Below are 5708 nucleotides of genomic sequence, written 5' to 3'. Positions count from 1 at the left end.
GGTTAGGACCACGGGGTCACCTGCTTGGGGATGTGGGTGTCAGGGCAGCATCCTTGGGTGCCACGGGAAAGGCACCCTGCTGGGAGGAAGCGCTGAGGTTACCAACCGGCAGCGCCGCCGCCTCGGTGCCTCCTCCCCCTCCCAGTGCTCGGTGCCTCTTCCTGCCCCGTCAGGCAAGATTTACCGCCTGAGCAAGAGAAGCGAAACGAAAGCGATGGCGCCCGGGGCCTGCCGGGAGGAGAGGGCATCCCTGCCCAGCCCTTCTCCTCCTGTGTGGCTTCACCTGGGTGAGCAGGACACCCCACTGGTGCCTCCCAGCCAGCAGCAGCAGCATCTCCCCATGGCTCCAGCCTTCAAGGGCTGAGGGTCCATGACTTCTTCCTACCCTGCAGCCCCCCAGGGTGGTTCATGGGGACATATTTGTGCCTGAAGACGGCCAGTGAGCATGAAAAGAGCAGCTCCACCCTTCCTGGCATAGGGAGGTCAGCCCAGCCCCATCACCTTGCACCAGGCATCTGCAAGGGGAGTTAATGGGGATGTGTGCCAGTGCCCACTGCAGGGTGCTTCTCCAGAGGATGGGTGCTGGTGCCCACCGCAGGGTGCTGCAGGCAGGGCTTCTCCAGAACAGAAATGACCCAGGTGTCATGTCAAAATGACAAAACCGCTGCATCAAAGCAAGGACGAGAGGCAGAGGCTAGGTGGCCTCCTTGGAGCAACAGGAGTGAGCACATGAACCACTCTGCTCCCCAGGGAAGGCTCTGGGACCAGGCAAAAAGCCAGATGCGCTTCAGGACAGAGTGGAAAGCTGTGCCCTGTGCAGTGCTGCAGGATTTCGCTGGACCCAACATTTCTCAGTGTTGGCTCAGCTGGCCCTACCAGACACTCAGGAGAAGGTGCTGAGGGAGCCAGCAGAGCTGCTCTCAGCCAGCAGCCTGGGTCCCCATGACCAGTGTCAGCTGGGATGGAGGGTGCCGGCTGCCTTGTCCCCTAAATTGCCCTTTTTGACAAATCACCAAGCTCCAGGCTGCCTGAGCTGCAATCTGCCAACAGGGCTCCCAGAAGAGTTTTTCTAGAGGTGGAATAACTCAGGAGAAGGTGATCCCTGGAAGGGTTGGGCAATGTTGCTCTCCTGCTGCATGCACCTGGGGCCACAGCATTTCTGAAACCACCTTCAGCATGAAGGTGGTTTCAGAAAGCATGAAGCAAAGGCAGGAAGCCATCTCTCTGCAGGGACGGTGTCTCCATAGAGCCCAACCACAACACACAGCAGCTCTTCTCAAGGAGGTGGCTGGGGAGAACATGGCTCAGGGCAGGGACCAACCTCTGCCAAGGCACCTCCTCAAGCCTCCCAAGCTACATCAGCAGGCAGATCAGCATCAGGAAGAGGAAGGGCACAAGGTCTTCACCACCCAACGCAGTCAGCATCTGCCAATGATAGTCCTGGCTGAATCTCTGGCTTTTCCAGGATGACAGGAGACCAGGCTACTGGTATCTGAATGTCTCAGACGGGGCACCAGGTCCCAGCTTTGTCATGGAAGGATATTCAGGACATGGAGAGAGCAGCTGTCCCCTTGCTCCCATCAGAAGATGGCTTCTATTGAAGCTTAGAAGCACAAAGGAGCTCCAGGCAAGCCGCATCCCAAGCTCATTCCCCAAAATACTGGGTCCCACATGCTGAAACATGCTGAGCATCACTGCAGCAGAACATCTTCCCCAGGAGTGGGGCAGAGGAAGACATCCATGTGCACAAGCATTCCCTACCCGTTGTACAAGCTCAGACATGTCAGGATGTCCAGAGCAACCCATCTCCTCTGTCTTTCCTCCCAGAGGACATGGGCTGGGCATTTTCAGCCCTACCCTAGAGTACCAGGACCTTCCCAGAAAGAGGTGCTGGTGCTCCTCTCCATCCCTAGATCACCCTTGGGGAGTTGAAGCACTTACCATGCTCTGTGGGTAATAGTAGGAGCTCTTTACCCCTGGCTCCAGAACACCACTTGATCTTTTCCTCTGCTCGCAGCTCCCCTTCCCAGCCCAGATGCTCCTGTGCTGTGCTGACATGGGCACCCAGGTGCCCTCCCAGTGACCATGTCCTGTGTGCTTTCACAGTGACAGCTTCTCCCACGGCTCTCGGCTAGCGGTCCTTGAGCAGTGTTGGCTGGTGGTCACCTCTGGGTCCAACCCTCTGCTCTAGACTGGGCCAGTTAGGCTGCTCAGGGCCATGCCCAGCTGAGATCGGAACACCTCCAAGGATGGAGACCCCACAGCCTCTCTGGGCACCTTTTCCAATGTTTGACCACACTTAAAGTGAGAAAGGTTGTCCTTAATTCAAGCTGGAGTTTCCTCTGCTCCATTGCCTCTTGCCCTCTCACTGTGATACCTCCTAAAAGGGTTTGGCTCAATCTTCTCCACACTCTCCCATCAGCTATTTGCAGACAGCAGTAAGGTCCCCCCTTGCTTTCTCTCTCCAGGCTGGGCACACCAGTCTCCCATGGCCTCTCCTTGCCTGTCTTGTGCTGCAGTGGGAACTGTCCTGGGGGCCTCTGCTGGGCTCATGCTGGCCTCTCACTGGTTTCTTGCACTGGGGAGGCAAGATGGGACCAGTTGGCCCTGCAAGTGATCCCTGAGGAACATGAACAAACAGCATCAGTTAGACATTGTACTGCTGACCACGCTGAACATGGTGGCCCAGCCAATTTTCCATGCACCCACTAATCCCCTTTCCAGCCCCCATGTCTTCAATTCTGCTATAAGGAGGCTACAGGAGACCATGTCAAAATCCTTGTTAAAGTCCAGATGAACATTCACTGCTCTCCCCTTGTCCACACAGCCAGCCACCTCCTTGGAGAATGTAATGGGGTAGTTCCCCAGATCTTCCTTCTTACCCTTGTTGAAGACGGGTGGGACATTTGCCTTTTTCCAGGTGTCATGAACCTCCCCAGATCACCAGAACTTTTTGAAGATGAGAGTGCAATGACATTGGCTGGTTTCCTCAACACCTTCAGATGTTTCCCTCAGACTCTGCCGTTAGGCTTGGGCCCTGGGAGGTCTGAAGACAGACGTCACCAGCCAAAATCAAGGCAAAAGCAGCTCTTTTCCCTGCCCTTTGCCACTAAGTCCTCTGCTCCATTAAGGAGCAGGCCTGCATTTTTCCAAAGAGTTCCTGCTGCTACTGAAGCCCTTCTTAATACAGAAGCTGTTCTTTTTGTCCTTCACCTGCTTCTCCAGGTCCAACTCCAGCTGGCTGGAGTTGGCTCTCTCAACTCCCTCCCTGCACACTCAAGCAATGTCTGCTCCTTCAGTGCAGCCTGTCCACCCTTCTACTTTCTATGCGCTTCCTTTTTCCCTTCCTGGTTGTCCATGTTGGCTGCCTACCACACTTGCCTGACTTCCTGCTGAAGACCTCCTTGGATTTTGTGTATCTCTGGCACATGGTTCAGTCTGCTCTTAAACACATGCTCAGACCAGCAAATCCACCACAGCTCTTGCCCTCCTCCTCCTTGGACAGCAGCCCAAGCACCAGAGATGGCAGCCAGGTCAAGCAATTGGCTGAGGGTCCTTAGATCCATACTAGCCCTGGCTTTGCACTCATGGTCCAGGACACGGCACAGCTTTTCCAGCTACTGATAACAGCACTGGGGTTGAGCAGAGATGTTCTGTCCACATTCATGCTTGAGATGCTGCCCTGGATGTGTGTCCTCGGGAGCAGGCTGGGACATTGCTCTGCATCTCTCCAGAGCAGCTCCACCAAGGGCAAACCAGAAGCCTGCAAGAGAGGCACACAAGCAGATACCTGCCCAAGGCAGCAGCCTCAGCTCAAATCAAGTAAAATCCAGGCTGCATAACAGGACTATTGACTGAGCAAGCACAAAGAAACCAGGTCAACTGAGCAGACCACAAAGTAACACACCAGGCTGAGGAAAAAAGGAGGATGGCCATAGGGTGACTGCTCCCATCTCCACTAAAACCTTACTTGGGTGTCTGAAGAAAGTTCAGAAAACAGCCCACAATAAATGACTAGGTCCACTCTACATGCAAGAACACTCAGGTATCTATTGCATTAACTAAACAATGCTGCTTAGAAATCGTTTCCTCAGATAAGCACACCAGAAGCCACCAGCGGTCCCCTTTGGAGACCAGCCTCATCTCCCAGGCCTGCTGCAGCAGTGGGCTGTGACTAGCAGGGCAGGAGCCACTAAGGAACACAACACACCACCAGCAGATCAAAGACTACTCGGGAGGAACCATACCTCTAGTCTTTGCACAAATACACCTCTCGGGCTCTCTTCCTTTCAGCCCACCACCGAGCTGTTCACACACAGCCATTTCCTCCAGCTCCTCTGAAGTCCAGGAGAGCCAGCAACACATGCCTTGGGGTCACTCAGACCTGGGTACGACGGCACAAGCTGCTGCGCATGGAGGTCTTGCAGCAGTGCTCACGTGGACCAAGGGAAGCCTCTACTAGAGCATGCACAACACCTCCTTGGTGCACCATCACAGATCACCAGTTAAAACAAAGCCACTGCAAAATCTTTCACACCCCACTTGTCAGCTCTGGGTTGAGCCACAGGGTTTAAGAGATGATGATGGTACTCCTTAGAGATCCTGAGAACACCTGCAGTTTTCCATCTCACCACAAAGCCTCCTTAGCTCTAGGCTTATGCAAAATCGCACCTCCTTTAGAGCACTGCCTCTATCTGAAGCATCTTTGGGCTTGTGAGTACACCAGCTCCTTGTCCAACTGGGAAAGCACTTCAGGATTTATCCACTTCTGCTGCCAGACCTAGCTCCTTCTCAGAGAAGCAGCCCTTACATTTACCTCTCCCACCTGCTGAAACAAGCCTCTATCCTGCTCAGAATTCCAGGCAACCTCTACATAGTTTTTCTTGGCAAGTTTAAGAAGGACCATCTCAGGACCAGAGATAATGTTTCACCAAATGTTTGGTGACTTGTTAAGTCTACCAACTCTTATGCTTTTTAAGATGTCCTTTTAAGTAAGTATTTGTGCCATTTTGCCATTTGCAGTGACTCCGTTCTGAGGTCAGCTGTGCGAGGTACCATCCTGAACCTACACAGCATGCAGCTACCCTACTGCTTACTCTCAGTTGGCTCTCTAAGCTGCTTTCATGGGTTACTAAGAGAAGATACACCATGGAAACTCCACCTAAGTATCAGTCCCACTTCCCAGAACGAAATGGAAATAAAATTCCTGCTAGCTAAACCATCAGCTACAATCATTTAAACTTGCAGCCAAAATGAACAAAAGCAACAACTACTCCCGCATTACTTCTTGCTCAAGCTGCAAATGCTGACATTAGTGAGTAACCCTCCTGGCACATTTTACATCACCTCTCCGCTGCGTACTCCTCCACGCGGTCCCAGCTGAGCAAGCAGCTTAAGCCCCTGGTACACAACGGAGCTGCTGTAAGGAAACCGGGACCATGCACTGGCTTCACCACAGTAACAACCCTTGCTTATGTGCACACTCACCTGTGGCCAGCACAGAGCAGCACACAGCACACTGAGTTAATGTCACAGATAGCTACCTTGCCTTTGGCACAGGGTAGAGGAAACACCCACAGCCAAGAGAAGAGCTAGTCCCTGTTACAGGCATGCAGCATCCTTCTAGGAGGAACAGCTTTACACAGTCTGGAGATCACTGCCAGGTCACACCGTTAACATACACAAAGAAAGCAGCCAGTGAGCACACA

This window comes from Mycteria americana, chromosome 8, assembly GCF_035582795.1.
Source record: "Mycteria americana isolate JAX WOST 10 ecotype Jacksonville Zoo and Gardens chromosome 8, USCA_MyAme_1.0, whole genome shotgun sequence".
Lineage (NCBI taxonomy): Eukaryota > Metazoa > Chordata > Aves > Ciconiiformes > Ciconiidae > Mycteria > Mycteria americana.
Note: the sequence above shows the minus strand (reverse complement) of the source record.